The following is a 19,337-nucleotide window of genomic DNA, read 5'->3' as shown; positions in this document are numbered from 1 at the left end:
CTGGGACCCAGCTAACCACTTTACCATCCATATTGAAGTTTTGACATGACACAAGTCAGGTACAGAATATGTTTTTAACTTTAGTAGGTTAGGGACTGTCTCAGATGGGTACACCGTGACGAGGTGAGACAGCTTCTTACCTTTTTGCAAAAATGTATATACTAAGTACCCTGTTTATCAAGCACTTGCAATTTATTTATTTATAGTCAGGGTATTTTTTCCACAATTTTCTCCTTGTTTTTTTTCTAGTCTTGAGGCTGCAATTCACATGCTTGTAATGTTGCATGTTTATTGAACAATTGTCACAGCTCAGTTTTTTGGTGTTTTTTGTCTGTTATCTTGCTTTAATGCAAGTTGGGGGTGCAGCCCTCCTGATACTGAGGCTGAACAATTACCTGCTTCTCACTTTTTGCTGTGTATTTAATCTGGGACCCAGCTAACCACTTTACCATCCATATTGAAGTTTTGACATGACACAAGTCAGGTACAGAATATGTTTTTAACTTTAGTAGGTTAGGGACTGTCTCAGATGGGTACACCGTGACGAGGTGAGACAGCTTCTTACCTTTTTGCAAAAATGTATATACTAAGTACCCTGTTTATTAAGCACTTGCAATTTATTTATTTAAAGTCAGGGTATTTTTTCCACAATTTTCTCCTTGGTTTTTTTCTAGTCTTGAGGCTGCAATTCACATGCTTGTAATGTTGCATGTTTATTGAACAATTGTCACAGCTCAGTTTTTTGGTGTTTTTTGTCTGTTATCTTGCTTTAATGCAAGTTGGGGGTGCAGCCCTCCTGATACTGAGGCTGAACAATTACCTGCTTCTCACTTTTTGCTGTGTATTTAATCTGGGACCCAGCTAACCACTTTACCATCCATATTGAAGTTTTGACATGACACAAGTCAGGTACAGAATATGTTTTTAACTTTAGTAGGTTAGGGACTGTCTCAGATGGGTACACCGTGACGAGGTGAGACAGCTTCTTACCTTTTTGCAAAAATGTATATACTAAGTACCCTGTTTATTAAGCACTTGCAATTTATTTATTTATAGTCAGGGTATTTTTTCCACAATTTTCTCCTTGTTTTTTTTTTAGTCTTGAGGCTGCAATTCACATGCTTGTAATGTTGCATGTTTATTGAACAATTGTCACAGCTCAGTTTTTTGGTGTTTTTTGTCTGTTATCTTGCTTTAATGCAAGTTGGGGGTGCAGCCCTCCTGATACTGAGGCTGAACAATTACCTGCTTCTCACTTTTTGCTGTGTATTTAATCTGGGACCCAGCTAACCACTTTACCATCCATATTGAAGTTTTGACATGACACAAGTCAGGTACAGAATATATTTTTAACTTTAGTAGGTTAGGGACTGTCTCAGATGGGTACACCGTGACGAGGTGAGACAGCTTCTTACCTTTTTGCAAAAATGTATATACTAAGTACCCTGTTTATTAAGCACTTGCAATTTATTTATTTATAGTCAGGGTATTTTTTCCACAATTTTCTCCTTGGTTTTTTTCTAGTCTTGAGGCTGCAATTCACATGCTTGTAATGTTGCATGTTTATTGAACAATTGTCACAGCTCAGTTTTTTGGTGTTTTTTGTCTGTTATCTTGCTTTAATGCAAGTTGGGGGTGCAGCCCTCCTGATACTGAGGCTGAACAATTACCTGCTTCTCACTTTTTGCTGTGTATTTAATCTGGGACCCAGCTAACCACTTTACCATCCATATTGAAGTTTTGACATGACACAAGTCAGGTACAGAATATGTTTTTAACTTTAGTAGGTTAGGGACTGTCTCAGATGGGTACACCGTGACGAGGTGAGACAGCTTCTTACCTTTTTGCAAAAATGTATATACTAAGTACCCTGTTTATTAAGCACTTGCAATTTATTTATTTATAGTCAGGGTATTTTTTCCACAATTTTCTCCTTGGTTTTTTTCTAGTCTTGAGGCTGCAATTCACATGCTTGTAATGTTGCATGTTTATTGAACAATTGTCACAGCTCAGTTTTTTGGTGTTTTTTGTCTGTTATCTTGCTTTAATGCAAGTTGGGGGTGCAGCCCTCCTGATACTGAGGCTGAACAATTACCTGCTTCTCACTTTTTGCTGTGTATTTAATCTGGGACCCAGCTAACCACTTTACCATCCATATTGAAGTTTTGACATGACACAAGTCAGGTACAGAATATGTTTTTAACTTTAGTAGGTTAGGGACTGTCTCAGATGGGTACACCGTGACGAGGTGAGACAGCTTCTTACCTTTTTGCAAAAATGTATATACTAAGTACCCTGTTTATTAAGCACTTGCAATTTATTTATTTATAGTCAGGGTATTTTTTCCACAATTTTCTCCTTGGTTTTTTTTTAGTCTTGAGGCTGCAATTCACATGCTTGTAATGTTGCATGTTTATTGAACAATTGTCACAGCTCAGTTTTTTGGTGTTTTTTGTCTGTTATCTTGCTTTAATGCAAGTTGGGGGTGCAGCCCTCCTGATACTGAGGCTGAACAATTACCTGCTTCTCACTTTTTGCTGTGTATTTAATCTGGGACCCAGCTAACCACTTTACCATCCATATTGAAGTTTTGACATGACACAAGTCAGGTACAGAATATGTTTTTAACTTTAGTAGGTTAGGGACTGTCTCAGATGGGTACACCGTGACGAGGTGAGACAGCTTCTTACCTTTTTGCAAAAATGTATATACTAAGTACCCTGTTTATTAAGCACTTGCAATTTATTTATTTATAGTCAGGGTATTTTTTCCACAATTTTCTCCTTGGTTTTTTTCTAGTCTTGAGGCTGCAATTCACATGCTTGTAATGTTGCATGTTTATTGAACAATTGTCACAGCTCAGTTTTTTGGTGTTTTTTGTCTGTTATCTTGCTTTAATGCAAGTTGGGGGTGCAGCCCTCCTGATACTGAGGCTGAACAATTACCTGCTTCTCACTTTTTGCTGTGTATTTAATCTGGGACCCAGCTAACCACTTTACCATCCATATTGAAGTTTTGACATGACACAAGTCAGGTACAGAATATGTTTTTAACTTTAGTAGGTTAGGGACTGTCTCAGATGGATACACCGTGACGAGGTGAGACAGCTTCTTACCTTTTTGCAAAAATGTATATACTAAGTACCCTGTTTATTAAGCACTTGCAATTTATTTATTTATAGTCAGGGTATTTTTTCCACAATTTTCTCCTTGGTTTTTTTCTAGTCTTGAGGCTGCAATTCACATGCTTGTAATGTTGCATGTTTATTGAACAATTGTCACAGCTCAGTTTTTTGGTGTTTTTTGTCTGTTATCTTGCTTTAATGCAAGTTGGGGGTGCAGCCCTCCTGATACTGAGGCTGAACAATTACCTGCTTCTCACTTTTTGCTGTGTATTTAATCTGGGACCCAGCTAACCACTTTACCATCCATATTGAAGTTTTGACATGACACAAGTCAGGTACAGAATATGTTTTTAACTTTAGTAGGTTAGGGACTGTCTCAGATGGGTACACCGTGACGAGGTGAGACAGCTTCTTACCTTTTTGCAAAAATGTATATACTAAGTACCCTGTTTATTAAGCACTTGCAATTTATTTATTTATAGTCAGGGTATTTTTTCCACAATTTTCTCCTTGGTTTTTTTCTAGTCTTGAGGCTGCAATTCACATGCTTGTAATGTTGCATGTTTATTGAACAATTGTCACAGCTCAGTTTTTTGGTGTTTTTTGTCTGTTATCTTGCTTTAATGCAAGTTGGGGGTGCAGCCCTCCTGATACTGAGGCTGAACAATTACCTGCTTCTCACTTTTTGCTGTGTATTTAATCTGGGACCCAGCTAACCACTTTACCATCCATATTGAAGTTTTGACATGACACAAGTCAGGTACAGAATATGTTTTTAACTTTAGTAGGTTAGGGACTGTCTCAGATGGGTACACCGTGACGAGGTGAGACAGCTTCTTACCTTTTTGCAAAAATGTATATACTAAGTACCCTGTTTATCAAGCACTTGCAATTTATTTATTTATAGTCAGGGTATTTTTTCCACAATTTTCTCCTTGTTTTTTTTCTAGTCTTGAGGCTGCAATTCACATGCTTGTAATGTTGCATGTTTATTGAACAATTGTCACAGCTCAGTTTTTTGGTGTTTTTTGTCTGTTATCTTGCTTTAATGCAAGTTGGGGGTGCAGCCCTCCTGATACTGAGGCTGAACAATTACCTGCTTCTCACTTTTTGCTGTGTATTTAATCTGGGACCCAGCTAACCACTTTACCATCCATATTGAAGTTTTGACATGACACAAGTCAGGTACAGAATATGTTTTTAACTTTAGTAGGTTAGGGACTGTCTCAGATGGGTACACCGTGACGAGGTGAGACAGCTTCTTACCTTTTTGCAAAAATGTATATACTAAGTACCCTGTTTATTAAGCACTTGCAATTTATTTATTTATAGTCAGGGTATTTTTTCCACAATTTTCTCCTTGGTTTTTTTCTAGTCTTGAGGCTGCAATTCACATGCTTGTAATGTTGCATGTTTATTGAACAATTGTCACAGCTCAGTTTTTTGGTGTTTTTTGTCTGTTATCTTGCTTTAATGCAAGTTGGGGGTGCAGCCCTCCTGATACTGAGGCTGAACAATTACCTGCTTCTCACTTTTTGCTGTGTATTTAATCTGAGACCCAGCTAACCACTTTACCATCCATATTGAAGTTTTGACATGACACAAGTCAGGTACAGAATATGTTTTTAACTTTAGTAGGTTAGGGACTGTCTCAGATGGGTACACCGTGACGAGGTGAGATAGCTTCTTACCTTTTTGCAAAAATGTATATACTAAGTACCCTGTTTATTAAGCACTTGCAATTTATTTATTTATAGTCAGGGTATTTTTTCCACAAATTTCTCCTTGGTTTTTTTCTAGTCTTGAGGCTGCAATTCACATGCTTGTAATGTTGCATGTTTATTGAACAATTGTCACAGCTCAGTTTTTTGGTGTTTTTTGTCTGTTATCTTGCTTTAATGCAAGTTGGGGGTGCAGCCCTCCTGATACTGAGGCTGAACAATTACCTGCTTCTCACTTTTTGCTGTGTATTTAATCTGGGACCCAGCTAACCACTTTACCATCCATATTGAAGTTTTGACATGACACAAGTCAGGTACAGAATATGTTTTTAACTTTAGTAGGTTAGGGACTGTCTCAGATGGGTACACCGTGACGAGGTGAGACAGCTTCTTACCTTTTTGCAAAAATGTATATACTAAGTACCCTGTTTATTAAGCACTTGCAATTTATTTATTTATAGTCAGGGTATTTTCTCCACAATTTTCTCCTTGGTTTTTTTCTAGTCTTGAGGCTGCAATTCACATGCTTGTAATGTTGCATGTTTATTGAACAATTGTCACAGCTCAGTTTTTTGGTGTTTTTTGTCTGTTATCTTGCTTTAATGTAAGTTGGGGGTGCAGCCCTCCTGATACTGAGGCTGAACAATTACCTGCTTCTCACTTTTTGCTGTGTATTTAATCTGGGACCCAGCTAACCACTTTACCATCCATATTGAAGTTTTGACATGACACAAGTCAGGTACAGAATATGTTTTTAACTTTAGTAGGTTAGGGACTGTCTCAGATGGGTACACCGTGACGAGGTGAGACAGCTTCTTACCTTTTTGCAAAAATGTATATACTAAGTACCCTGTTTATCAAGCACTTGCAATTTATTTATTTATAGTCAGGGTATTTTTTCCACAATTTTCTCCTTGTTTTTTTTCTAGTCTTGAGGCTGCAATTCACATGCTTGTAATGTTGCATGTTTATTGAACAATTGTCACAGCTCAGTTTTTTGGTGTTTTTTGTCTGTTATCTTGCTTTAATGCAAGTTGGGGGTGCAGCCCTCCTGATACTGAGGCTGAACAATTACCTGCTTCTCACTTTTTGCTGTGTATTTAATCTGGGACCCAGCTAACCACTTTACCATCCATATTGAAGTTTTGACATGACACAAGTCAGGTACAGAATATGTTTTTAACTTTAGTAGGTTAGGGACTGTCTCAGATGGGTACACCGTGACGAGGTGAGACAGCTTCTTACCTTTTTGCAAAAATGTATATACTAAGTACCCTGTTTATTAAGCACTTGCAATTTATTTATTTATAGTCAGGGTATTTTTTCCACAATTTTCTCCTTAGTTTTTTTCTAGTCTTGAGGCTGCAATTCACATGCTTGTAATGTTGCATGTTTATTGAACAATTGTCACAGCTCAGTTTTTTGGTGTTTTTTGTCTGTTATCTTGCTTTAATGCAAGTTGGGGGTGCAGCCCTCCTGATACTGAGGCTGAACAATTACCTGCTTCTCACTTTTTGCTGTGTATTTAATCTGGGACCCAGCTAACCACTTTACCATCCATATTGAAGTTTTGACATGACACAAGTCAGGTACAGAATATGTTTTTAACTTTAGTAGGTTAGGGACTGTCTCAGATGGGTACACCGTGACGAGGTGAGACAGCTTCTTACCTTTTTGCAAAAATGTATATAAAAAGTACCCTGTTTATTAAGCACTTGCAATTTATTTATTTATAGTCAGGGTATTTTTTCCACAATTTTCTCCTTGGTTTTTTTCTAGTCTTGAGGCTGCAATTCACATGCTTGTAATGTTGCATGTTTATTGAACAATTGTCACAGCTCAGTTTTTTGGTGTTTTTTGTCTGTTATCTTGCTTTAATGCAAGTTGGGGGTGCAGCCCTCCTGATACTGAGGCTGAACAATTACCTGCTTCTCACTTTTTGCTGTGTATTTAATCTGGGACCCAGCTAACCACTTTACCATCCATATTGAAGTTTTGACATGACACAAGTCAGGTACAGAATATGTTTTTAACTTTAGTAGGTTAGGGACTGTCTCAGATGGGTACACCGTGACGAGGTGAGACAGCTTCTTACCTTTTTGCAAAAATGTATATACTAAGTACCCTGTTTATTAAGCACTTGCAATTTATTTATTTATAGTCAGGGTATTTTTTCCACAATTTTCTCCTTGGTTTTTTTCTAGTCTTGAGGCTGCAATTCACATGCTTGTAATGTTGCATGTTTATTGAACAATTGTCACAGCTCAGTTTTTTGGTGTTTTTTGTCTGTTATCTTGCTTTAATGCAAGTTGGGGGTGCAGCCCTCCTGATACTGAGGCTGAACAATTACCTGCTTCTCACTTTTTGCTGTGTATTTAATCTGGGACCCAGCTAACCACTTTACCATCCATATTGAAGTTTTGACATGACACAAGTCAGGTACAGAATATGTTTTTAACTTTAGTAGGTTAGGGACTGTCTCAGATGGGTACACCGTGACGAGGTGAGACAGCTTCTTACCTTTTTGCAAAAATGTATATACTAAGTACCCTGTTTATTAAGCACTTGCAATTTATTTATTTATAGTCAGGGTATTTTTTCCACAATTTTCTCCTTGGTTTTTTTCTAGTCTTGAGGCTGCAATTCACATGCTTGTAATGTTGCATGTTTATTGAACAATTGTCACAGCTCAGTTTTTTAGTGTTTTTTGTCTGTTATCTTGCTTTAATGCAAGTTGGGGGTGCAGCCCTCCTGATACTGAGCCTGAACAATTACCTGCTTCTCACTTTTTGCTGTGTATTTAATCTGGGACCCAGCTAACCACTTTACCATCCATATTGAAGTTTTGACATGACACAAGTCAGGTACAGAATATGTTTTTAACTTTAGTAGGTTAGGGACTGTCTCAGATGGGTACACCGTGACGAGGTGAGACAGCTTCTTACCTTTTTGCAAAAATGTATATACTAAGTACCCTGTTTATTAAGCACTTGCAATTTATTTATTTATAGTCAGGGTATTTTTTCCACAATTTTCTCCTTGGTTTTTTTCTAGTCTTGAGGCTGCAATTCACATGCTTGTAATGTTGCATGTTTATTGAACAATTGTCACAGCTCAGTTTTTTGGTGTTTTTTGTCTGTTATCTTGCTTTAATGCAAGTTGGGGGTGCAGCCCTCCTGATACTGAGGCTGAACAATTACCTGCTTCTCACTTTTTGCTGTGTATTTAATCTGGGACCCAGCTAACCACTTTACCATCCATATTGAAGTTTTGACATGACACAAGTCAGGTACAGAATATGTTTTTAACTTTAGTAGGTTAGGGACTGTCTCAGATGGGTACACCGTGACGAGGTGAGACAGCTTCTTACCTTTTTGCAAAAATGTATATACTAAGTACCCTGTTTATTAAGCACTTGCAATTTATTTATTTATAGTCAGGGTATTTTTTCCACAATTTTCTCCTTGGTTTTTTTCTAGTCTTGAGGCTGCAATTCACATGCTTGTAATGTTGCATGTTTATTGAACAATTGTCACAGCTCAGTTTTTTGGTGTTTTTTGTCTGTTATCTTGCTTTAATGCAAGTTGGGGGTGCAGCCCTCCTGATACTGAGGCTGAACAATTACCTGCTTCTCACTTTTTGCTGTGTATTTAATCTGGGACCCAGCTAACCACTTTACCATCCATATTGAAGTTTTGACATGACACAAGTCAGGTACAGAATATGTTTTTAACTTTAGTAGGTTAGGGACTGTCTCAGATGGGTACACCGTGACGAGGTGAGACAGCTTCTTACCTTTTTGCAAAAATGTATATACTAAGTACCCTGTTTATTAAGCACTTGCAATTTATTTATTTATAGTCAGGGTATTTTTTCCACAATTTTCTCCTTGGTTTTTTTCTAGTCTTGAGGCTGCAATTCACATGCTTGTAATGTTGCATGTTTATTGAACAATTGTCACAGCTCAGTTTTTTAGTGTTTTTTGTCTGTTATCTTGCTTTAATGCAAGTTGGGGGTGCAGCCCTCCTGATACTGAGCCTGAACAATTACCTGCTTCTCACTTTTTGCTGTGTATTTAATCTGGGACCCAGCTAACCACTTTACCATCCATATTGAAGTTTTGACATGACACAAGTCAGGTACAGAATATGTTTTTAACTTTAGTAGGTTAGGGACTGTCTCAGATGGGTACACCGTGACGAGGTGAGACAGCTTCTTACCTTTTTGCAAAAATGTATATACTAAGTACCCTGTTTATTAAGCACTTGCAATTTATTTATTTATAGTCAGGGTATTTTTTCCACAATTTTCTCCTTGGTTTTTTTCTAGTCTTGAGGCTGCAATTCACATGCTTGTAATGTTGCATGTTTATTGAACAATTGTCACAGCTCAGTTTTTTGGTGTTTTTTGTCTGTTATCTTGCTTTAATGCAAGTTGGGGGTGCAGCCCTCCTGATACTGAGGCTGAACAATTACCTGCTTCTCACTTTTTGCTGTGTATTTAATCTGGGACCCAGCTAACCACTTTACCATCCATATTGAAGTTTTGACATGACACAAGTCAGGTACAGAATATGTTTTTAACTTTAGTAGGTTAGGGACTGTCTCAGATGGGTACACCGTGACGAGGTGAGACAGCTTCTTACCTTTTTGCAAAAATGTATATACTAAGTACCCTGTTTATTAAGCACTTGCAATTTATTTATTTATAGTCAGGGTATTTTTTCCACAATTTTCTCCTTGGTTTTTTTTTAGTCTTGAGGCTGCAATTCACATGCTTGTAATGTTGCATGTTTATTGAACAATTGTCACAGCTCAGTTTTTTGGTGTTTTTTGTCTGTTATCTTGCTTTAATGCAAGTTGGGGGTGCAGCCCTCCTGATACTGAGGCTGAACAATTACCTGCTTCTCACTTTTTGCTGTGTATTTAATCTGGGACCCAGCTAACCACTTTACCATCCATATTGAAGTTTTGACATGACACAAGTCAGGTACAGAATATGTTTTTAACTTTAGTAGGTTAGGGACTGTCTCAGATGGGTACACCGTGACGAGGTGAGACAGCTTCTTACCTTTTTGCAAAAATGTATATACTAAGTACCCTGTTTATTAAGCACTTGCAATTTATTTATTTATAGTCAGGGTATTTTTTCCACAATTTTCTCCTTGGTTTTTTTCTAGTCTTGAGGCTGCAATTCACATGCTTGTAATGTTGCATGTTTATTGAACAATTGTCACAGCTCAGTTTTTTGGTGTTTTTTGTCTGTTATCTTGCTTTAATGCAAGTTGGGGGTGCAGCCCTCCTGATACTGAGGCTGAACAATTACCTGCTTCTCACTTTTTGCTGTGTATTTAATCTGGGACCCAGCTAACCACTTTACCATCCATATTGAAGTTTTGACATGACACAAGTCAGGTACAGAATATGTTTTTAACTTTAGTAGGTTAGGGACTGTCTCAGATGGGTACACCGTGACGAGGTGAGACAGCTTCTTACCTTTTTGCAAAAATGTATATACTAAGTACCCTGTTTATTAAGCACTTGCAATTTATTTATTTATAGTCAGGGTATTTTCTCCACAATTTTCTCCTTGGTTTTTTTCTAGTCTTGAGGCTGCAATTCACATGCTTGTAATGTTGCATGTTTATTGAACAATTGTCACAGCTCAGTTTTTTGGTGTTTTTTGTCTGTTATCTTGCTTTAATGTAAGTTGGGGGTGCAGCCCTCCTGATACTGAGGCTGAACAATTACCTGCTTCTCACTTTTTGCTGTGTATTTAATCTGGGACCAAGCTAACCACTTTACCATCCATATTGAAGTTTTGACATGACACAAGTCAGGTACAGAATATGTTTTTAACTTTAGTAGGTTAGGGACTGTCTCAGATGGGTACACCGTGACGAGGTGAGACAGCTTCTTACCTTTTTGCAAAAATGTATATACTAAGTACCCTGTTTATTAAGCACTTGCAATTTATTTATTTATAGTCAGGGTATTTTTTCCACAATTTTCTCCTTGGTTTTTTTCTAGTCTTGAGGCTGCAATTCACATGCTTGTAATGTTGAATGTTTATTGAACAATTGTCACAGCTCAGGTTTTTGGTGTTTATTGTCTGTTATCTTGCTTTAATGCAAGTTGGGGGTGCAGCCCTCCTGATACTGAGGCTGAACAATTACCTTCTTCTCACTTTTTGCTGTGTATTTAATCTGGGACCCAGCTAACCACTTTACCATCCATATTGAAGTTTTGACATGACACAAGTCAGGTACAGAATATGTTTTTAACTTTAGTAGGTTAGGGACTGTCTCAGATGGGTACACCGTGACGAGGTGAGACAGCTTCTTACCTTTTTGCAAAAATGTATATACTAAGTACCCTGTTTATTAAGCACTTGCAATTTATTTATTTATAGTCAGGGTATTTTTTCCACAATTTTCTCCTTGGTTTTTTTCTAGTCTTGAGGCTGCAATTCACATGCTTGTAATGTTGCATGTTTATTGAACAATTGTCACAGCTCAGTTTTTTGGTGTTTTTTGTCTGTTATCTTGCTTTAATGCAAGCTGGGGGTGCAGCCCTCCTGATACTGAGGCTGAACAATTACCTGCTTCTCACTTTTTGCTGTGTATTTAATCTGGGACCCAGCTAACCACTTTACCATCCATATTGAAGTTTTGACATGACACAAGTCAGGTACAGAATATGTTTTTAACTTTAGTAGGTTAGGGACTGTCTCAGAGGAGTACACCGTGACGAGGTGAGACAGCTTCTTACCTTTTTGCAAAAATGTATATACTAAGTACCCTGTTTATTAAGCACTTGCAATTTATTTATTTATAGTCAGGGTATTTTTTCCACAATTTTCTCCTTGGTTTTTTTCTAGTCTTGAGGCTGCAATTCACATGCTTGTAATGTTGAATGTTTATTGAACAATTGTCACAGCTCAGGTTTTTGGTGTTTTTTGTCTGTTATCTTGCTTTAATGCAAGTTGGGGGTGCAGCCCTCCTGATACTGAGGCTGAACAATTACCTGCTTCTCACTTTTTGCTGTGTATTTAATCTGGGACCCAGCTAACCACTTTACCATCCATATTGAAGTTTTGACATGACACAAGTCAGGTACAGAATATGTTTTTAACTTTAGTAGGTTAGGGACTGTCTCAGATGGGTACACCGTGACGAGGTGAGACAGCTTCTTACCTTTTTGCAAAAATGTATATACTAAGTACCCTGTTTATTAAGCACTTGCAATTTATTTATTTATAGTCAGGGTATTTTTTCCACAATTTTCTCCTTGTTTTTTTTCTAGTCTTGAGGCTCCAATTCACATGCTTGTAATGTTGCATGTTTATTGAACAATTGTCACAGCTCAGTTTTTTGGTGTTTTTTGTCTGTTATCTTGCTTTAGTGCAAGTTGGGGGTGCAGCCCTCCTGATACTGAGGCTGAACAATTACCTGCTCCTCACTTTTTGCTGTGTATTTAATCTGGGACCCAGCTAACCACTTTACCATCCATATTGAAGTTTTGACATGACACAAGTCAGGTACAGAATATGTTTTTAACTTTAGTAGGTTAGGGACTGTCTCAGATGGGTACACCGTGACGAGGTGAGACAGCTTCTTACCTTTTTGCAAAAATGTATATACTAAGTACCCTGTTTATTAAGCACTTGCAATTTATTTATTTATAGTCAGGGTATTTTTTCCACAATTTTCTCCTTGGTTTTTTTCTAGTCTTGAGGCTGCAATTCACATGCTTGTAATGTTGCATGTTCATTGAACAATTGTCACAGCTCAGATTTTTGGTGTTTTTTGTCTGTTATCTTGCTTTAATGCAAGTTGGGGGTGCAGCCCTCCTGATACTGAGGCTGAACAATTACCTGCTTCTCACTTTTTGCTGTGTATTTAATCTGGGACCCAGCTAACCACTTTACCATCCATATTGAAGTTTTGACATGACACAAGTCAGGTACAGAATATGTTTTTAACTTTAGTAGGTTAGGGACTGTCTCAGATGGGTACACCGTGACGAGGTGAGACAGCTTCTTACCTTTTTGCAAAAATGTATATACTAAGTACCCTGTTTATTAAGCACTTGCAATTTATTTATTTATAGTCAGGGTATTTTTTCCACAATTTTCTCCTTGGTTTTTTTCTAGTCTTGAGGCTGCAATTCACATGCTTGTAATGTTGCATGTTTATTGAACAATTGTCACAGCTCAGTTTTTTGGTGTTTTTTGTCTGTTATCTTGCTTTAGTGCAAGTTGGGGGTGCAGCCCTCCTGATACTGAGGCTGAACAATTACCTGCTCCTCACTTTTTGCTGTGTATTTAATCTGGGACCCAGCTAACCACTTTACCATCCATATTGAAGTTTTGACATGACACAAGTCAGGTACAGAATATGTTTTTAACTTTAGTAGGTTAGGGACTGTCTCAGATGGGTACACCGTGACGAGGTGAGACAGCTTCTTACCTTTTTGCAAAAATGTATATACTAAGTACCCTGTTTATTAAGCACTTGCAATTTATTTATTTATAGTCAGGGTATTTTTTCCACAATTTTCTCCTTGGTTTTTTTCTAGTCTTGAGGCTGCAATTCACATGCTTGTAATGTTGCATGTTCATTGAACAATTGTCACAGCTCAGATTTTTGGTGTTTTTTGTCTGTTATCTTGCTTTAATGCAAGTTGGGGGTGCAGCCCTCCTGATACTGAGGCTGAACAATTACCTGCTTCTCACTTTTTGCTGTGTATTTAATCTGGGACCCAGCTAACCACTTTACCATCCATATTGAAGTTTTGACATGACACAAGTCAGGTACAGAATATGTTTTTAACTTTAGTAGGTTAGGGACTGTCTCAGATGGGTACACCGTGACGAGGTGAGACAGCTTCTTACCTTTTTGCAAAAATGTATATACTAAGTACCCTGTTTATTAAGCACTTGCAATTTATTTATTTATAGTCAGGGTATTTTTTCCACAATTTTCTCCTTGGTTTTTTTCTAGTCTTGAGGCTGCAATTCACATGCTTGTAATGTTGCATGTTTATTGAACAATATTCACAGCTCAGTTTTTTGGTGTTTTTTGTCTGTTATCTTTCTTTAATGCAAGTTGGGGGTGCAGCCCTCCTGATACTGAGGCTGAACAATTACCTGCTTCTCACTTTTTGCTGTGTATTTAATCTGGGACCCAGCTAACCACTTTACCATCCATATTGAAGTTTTGACATGACACAAGTCAGGTACAGAATATGTTTTTAACTTTAGTAGGTTAGGGACTGTCTCAGATGGGTACACCGTGACGAGGTGAGACAGCTTCTTACCTTTTTGCAAAAATGTATATACTAAGTACCCTGTTTATTAAGCACTTGCAATTTATTTATTTATAGTCAGGGTATTTTTTCCACAATTTTCTCCTTGGTTTTTTTCTAGTCTTGAGGCTGCAATTCACATGCTTGTAATGTTGCATGTTTATTGAACAATTGTCACAGCTCAGTTTTTTGGTGTTTTTTGTCTGTTATCTTGATTTAATGCAAGTTGGGGGTGCAGTCCTCCTGATACTGAGGCTGAACAATTACCTGCTTCTCACTTTTTGCTGTGTATTTAATCTGGGACCCAGCTAACCACTTTACCATCCATATTGAAGTTTTGACATGACACAAGTCAGGTACAGAATATGTTTTTAACTTTAGTAGGTTAGGGACTGTCTCAGATGGGTACACCGTGACGAGGTGAGACAGCTTCTTACCTTTTTGCAAAAATGTATATACTAAGTACCCTGTTTATTAAGCACTTGCAATTTATTTATTTATAGTCAGGGTATTTTTTCCACAATTTTCTCCTTGGTTTTTTTCTAGTCTTGAGGCTGCAATTCACATGATTGTAATGTTGCATGTTTATTGAACAATTGTCACAGCTCAGTTTTTTGGTGTTTTTTGTCTGTTATCTTGCTTTAATGCAAGTTGGGGGTGCAGCCCTCCTGATACTGAGGCTGAACAATTACCTGCTTCTCACTTTTTGCTGTGTATTTAATCTGGGACCCAGCTAACCACTTTACCATCCATATTGAAGTTTTGACATGACACAAGTCAGGTACAGAATATGTTTTTAACTTTAGTAGGTTAGGGACTGTCTCAGATGGGTACACCGTGACGAGGTGAGACAGCTTCTTACCTTTTTGCAAAAATGTATATACTAAGTACCCTGTTTATCAAGCACTTGCAATTTATTTATTTATAGTCAGGGTATTTTTTCCACAATTTTCTCCTTGTTTTTTTTCTAGTCTTGAGGCTGCAATTCACATGCTTGTAATGTTGCATGTTTATTGAACAATTGTCACAGCTCAGTTTTTTGGTGTTTTTTGTCTGTTATCTTGCTTTAATGCAAGTTGGGGGTGCAGCCCTCCTGATACTGAGGCTGAACAATTACCTGCTTCTCACTTTTTGCTGTGTATTTAATATGGGACCCAGCTAACCACTTTACCATCCATATTGAAGTTTTGACATGACACAAGTCAGGTACAGAATATGTTTTTAACTTTAGTAGGTTAGGGACTGTCTCAGATGGGTACACCGTGACGAGGTGAGACAGCTTCTTACCTTTTTGCAAAAATGTATATACTAAGTACCCTGTTTATTAAGCACTTGCAATTTATTTATTTATAGTCAGGGTATTTTTTCCACAAATTTCTCCTTGGTTTTTTTCTAGTCTTGAGGCTGCAATTCACATGCTTGTAATGTTGCATGTTTATTGAACAATTGTCACAGCTCAGTTTTTTGGTGTTTTTTGTCTGTTATCTTGCTTTAATGCAAGTTGGGGGTGCAGCCCTCCTGATACTGAGGCTGAACAATTACCTGCTTCTCACTTTTTGCTGTGTATTTAATCTGGGACCCAGCTAACCACTTTACCATCCATATTGAAGTTTTGACATGACACAAGTCAGGTACAGAATATGTTTTTAACTTTAGTAGGTTAGGGACTGTCTCAGATGGGTACACCGTGACGAGGTGAGACAGCTTCTTACCTTTTTGCAAAAATGTATATACTAAGTACCCTGTTTATTAAGCACTTGCAATTTATTTATTTATAGTCAGGGTATTTTCTCCACAATTTTCTCCTTGGTTTTTTTCTAGTCTTGAGGCTGCAATTCACATGCTTGTAATGTTGCATGTTTATTGAACAATTGTCACAGCTCAGTTTTTTGGTGTTTTTTGTCTGTTATCTTGCTTTAATGTAAGTTGGGGGTGCAGCCCTCCTGATACTGAGGCTGAACAATTACCTGCTTCTCACTTTTTGCTGTGTATTTAATCTGGGACCCAGCTAACCACTTTACCATCCATATTGAAGTTTTGACATGACACAGGTCAGGTACAGAATATGTTTTTAACTTTAGTAGGTTAGGGACTGTCTCAGATGGGTACACCGTGACGAGGTGAGACAGCTTCTTACCTTTTTGCAAAAATGTATATACTAAGTACCCTGTTTATCAAGCACTTGCAATTTATTTATTTATAGTCAGGGTATTTTTTCCACAATTTTCTCCTTGTTTTTTTCTAGTCTTGAGGCTGCAATTCACATGCTTGTAATGTTGCATGTTTATTGAACAATTGTCACAGCTCAGTTTTTTGGTGTTTTTTGTCTGTTATCTTGCTTTAATGCAAGTTGGGGGTGCAGCCCTCCTGATACTGAGGCTGAACAATTACCTGCTTCTCACTTTTTGCTGTGTATTTAATCTGGGACCCAGCTAACCACTTTACCATCCATATTGAAGTTTTGACATGACACAAGTCAGGTACAGAATATGTTTTTAACTTTAGTAGGTTAGGGACTGTCTCAGATGGGTACACCGTGACGAGGTGAGACAGCTTCTTACCTTTTTGCAAAAATGTATATACTAAGTACCCTGTTTATTAAGCACTTGCAATTTATTTATTTATAGTCAGGGTATTTTTTCCACAATTTTCTCCTTGGTTTTTTTCTAGTCTTGAGGCTGCAATTCACATGCTTGTAATGTTGCATGTTTATTGAACAATTGTCACAGCTCAGTTTTTTGGTGTTTTTTGTCTGTTATCTTGCTTTAATGCAAGTTGGGGGTGCAGCCCTCCTGATACTGAGGCTGAACAATTACCTGCTTCTCACTTTTTGCTGTGTATTTAATCTGGGACCCAGCTAACCACTTTACCATCCATATTGAAGTTTTGACATGACACAAGTCAGGTACAGAATATGTTTTTAACTTTAGTAGGTTAGGGACTGTCTCAGATGGGTACACCGTGACGAGGTGAGACAGCTTCTTACCTTTTTGCAAAAATGTATATACTAAGTACCCTGTTTATTAAGCACTTGCAATTTATTTATTTATAGTCAGGGTATTTTTTCCACAATTTTCTCCTTGGTTTTTTTCTAGTCTTGAGGCTGCAATTCACATGCTTGTAATGTTGCATGTTTATTGAACAATTGTCACAGCTCAGTTTTTTGGTGTTTTTTGTCTGTTATCTTGCTTTAATGCAAGTTGGGGGTGCAGCCCTCCTGATACTGAGGCTGAACAATTACCTGCTTCTCACTTTTTGCTGTGTATTTAATCTGGGACCCAGCTAACCACTTTACCATCCATATTGAAGTTTTGACATGACACAAGTCAGGTACAGAATATGTTTTTAACTTTAGTAGGTTAGGGACTGTCTCAGATGGGTACACCGTGACGAGGTGAGACAGCTTCTTACCTTTTTGCAAAAATGTATATACTAAGTACCCTGTTTATTAAGCACTTGCAATTTATTTATTTATAGTCAGGGTATTTTTTCCACAATTTTCTCCTTGGTTTTTTTTTAGTCTTGAGGCTGCAATTCACATGCTTGTAATGTTGCATGTTTATTGAACAATTGTCACAGCTCAGTTTTTTGGTGTTTTTTGTCTGTTATCTTGCTTTAATGCAAGTTGGGGGTGCAGCCCTCCTGATACTGAGGCTGAACAATTACCTGCTTCTCACTTTTTGCTGTGTATTTAATCTGGGACCCAGCTAACCACTTTACCATCCATATTGAAGTTTTGACATGACACAAGTCAGGTACAGAATATGTTTTTAACTTTAGTAGGTTAGGGACTGTCTCAGATGGGTACACCGTGACGAGGTGAGACAGCTTCTTACCTTTTTGCAAAAATGTATATACTAAGTACCCTGTTTATTAAGCACTTGCAATTTATTTATTTATAGTCAGGGTATTTTTTCCACAATTTTCTCCTTGGTTTTTTTCTAGTCTTGAGGCTGCAATTCACATGCTTGTAATGTTGCATGTTTATTGAACAATTGTCACAGCTCAGTTTTTTGGTGTTTTTTGTCTGTTATCTTGCTTTAATGCAAGTTGGGGGTGCAGCCCTCCTGATACTGAGGCTGAACAATTACCTGCTTCTCACTTTTTGCTGTGTATTTAATCTGGGACCCAGCTAACCACTTTACCATCCATATTGAAGTTTTGACATGACACAAGTCAGGTACAGAATATGTTTTTAACTTTAGTAGGTTAGGGACTGTCTCAGATGGGTACACCGTGACGAGGTGAGACAGCTTCTTACCTTTTTGCAAAAATGTATATACTAAGTACCCTGTTTATTAAGCACTTGCAATTTATTTATTTATAGTCAGGGTATTTTTTCCACAATTTTCTCCTTGGTTTTTTTCTAGTCTTGAGGCTGCAATTCACATGCTTGTAATGTTGCATGTTTATTGAACAATTGTCACAGCTCAGTTTTTTGGTGTTTTTTGTCTGTTATCTTGATTTAATGCAAGTTGGGGGTGCAGCCCTCCTGATACTGAGGCTGAACAATTACCTGCTTCTCACTTTTTGCTGTGTATTTAATCTGGGACCCAGCTAACCACTTTACCATCCATATTGAAGTTTTGACATGACACAAGTCAGGTACAGAATATGTTTTTAACTTTAGTAGGTTAGGGACTGTCTCAGATGGGTACACCGTGACGAGGTGAGACAGCTTCTTACCTTTTTGCAAAAATGTATATACTAAGTACCCTGTTTATTAAGCACTTGCAATTTATTTATTTATAGTCAGGGTATTTTCTCCACAATTTTCTCCTTGTTTTTTTTCTAGTCTTGAGGCTGCAATTCACATGCTTGTAATGTTGCATGTTTATTGAACAATTGTCACAGCTCAGTTTTTTGGTGTTTTTTGTCTGTTATCTTGCTTTAATGTAAGTTGGGGGTGCAGCCCTCCTGATACTGAGGCTGAACAATTACCTGCTTCTCACTTTTTGCTGTGTATTTAATCTGGGACCCAGCTAACCACTTTACCATCCATATTGAAGTTTTGACATGACACAAGTCAGGTACAGAATATGTTTTTAACTTTAGTAGGTTAGGGACTGTCTCAGATGGGTACACCGTGACGAGGTGAGACAGCTTCTTACCTTTTTGCAAAAATGTATATACTAAGTACCCTGTTTATCAAGCACTTGCAATTTATTTATTTATAGTCAGGGT

Source organism: Anomaloglossus baeobatrachus, chromosome 5 (assembly GCF_048569485.1).
Source record: "Anomaloglossus baeobatrachus isolate aAnoBae1 chromosome 5, aAnoBae1.hap1, whole genome shotgun sequence".
NCBI lineage: Eukaryota > Metazoa > Chordata > Amphibia > Anura > Aromobatidae > Anomaloglossus > Anomaloglossus baeobatrachus.
Note: the sequence above shows the minus strand (reverse complement) of the source record.